Consider the following 1,247-nt stretch of genomic DNA (forward strand, 5'->3'; position numbering starts at 1 on the left):
GAAACCCTGTCTTTATTAAAAAAAAAAAAAAAAAAAAAAAAAAAAAAAAAAAAAAGGGGGAACAACAAAAAAAAATTAGCTGCGTGTGATGGCACACATCTTTAATCCCAACTACTGGGGATTGTGAGGCAGGAGAGTGGCTTGAACCCAGGAGTCGGAAATTGCAGTGAGCTGAGATCATGCCACTGCACTCCAGCCTGGTGAAAGAGCTAGACTCTGTCTCAAACCAAAATAAGAAACTACATTTAAGGGCCAGTCACGGTGGCTCACACCGGCAATCCTAGCACTTTGGGAGGCCAAGGCAGGTATCACTTGAGGTCAGGAGTTTGAGACCAGCCTGCCCAACATGCCGAAACTCCCTCTCTGCTAAAAATACAAAAATTAGCCAGGTGTGGTGGTGCATGCCTGTATGCCTGTAGTCCCAGCTACTTGGGAGGCGAAGGCAGTAGAATCTCTTGAGCCTGGGAAGCAGAGGTTGCAGTGAGCCAAGAACTTGCCACTGCACTCCAGCCTGGGCAGCAGAGTGAGACTCCATCTCAAAAAAAAAAATAATAATAAAAAGCCAGAAGTGGTGGCTCATGCCTGTAATCCCAGCCCTTTGGGAGGCTGAAGGTGGTGTATCATGAGGTTAGGAGTTCAAGACCAACCTGACCAGGATGATGAAACCCTGTCTCTACTAAAAATGCAAAAATTAACTGGGCACAGTGGCAGGTGCCTGTAATCCCAGCTATTCAGAACTCGGGAGGCAGAGGTTACTGTGAGCTGAGAACTCACCACTGCACTCCAGCCTGGGTGATGGAGCAAAACCCTGTCTCAAAAAAAAAAAAGAAGAAAAAAGTGTTCGCTTTGGCAACACATGTAGTAAAATTGGAACGATACAGAGAAGATTAGCATGGCCCCTGCACAAGGATGACACGCAAATTCGTGAAGCGTTCCTTATTTTTTTTTTAATTCAATTTTTAATTTTTTATATATTTTATAGAGATGAGGTTTCACCATATTGGTCAGGCTGGTTTCAAACTCCTGACCTCAGGTAATCCACCCACCTTGGCCTTCCAAAGTCCTGGGATTACAGGCATGAGCCACCTCGGCCGACTGAGTGTTCCATATTTAAAAAAAAATAAAGTGGGCCGGGCGCGGTGGCTCAAGCCTGTAATCCCAGCACTTTGGGAGGCCAAGGCAGGCGGATCATGAGGTCAAGAGATCGAGACCATCCTGGCCAACATGGTGAAACCCCGTCTCTACTA

The 1,247-nt window shown here is 46.1% G+C and overlaps 1 non-coding gene across 1 annotated transcript; it reads left to right on the forward strand.

The window, feature by feature from the left end:
• Positions 1-837: 837 nt before the first annotated feature.
• On the forward strand, positions 838-944 carry LOC119473472. Its single transcript, XR_005202692.1, has one exon. It is a non-coding gene; the product is annotated as a U6 spliceosomal RNA (small nuclear RNA).
• Positions 945-1,247: the final 303 nt, after the last annotated feature.

Source organism: Cebus imitator, unplaced genomic scaffold, assembly GCF_001604975.1.
Source record: "Cebus imitator isolate Cc_AM_T3 unplaced genomic scaffold, Cebus_imitator-1.0 Scaffold8, whole genome shotgun sequence".
Taxonomy (NCBI): domain Eukaryota; kingdom Metazoa; phylum Chordata; class Mammalia; order Primates; family Cebidae; genus Cebus; species Cebus imitator.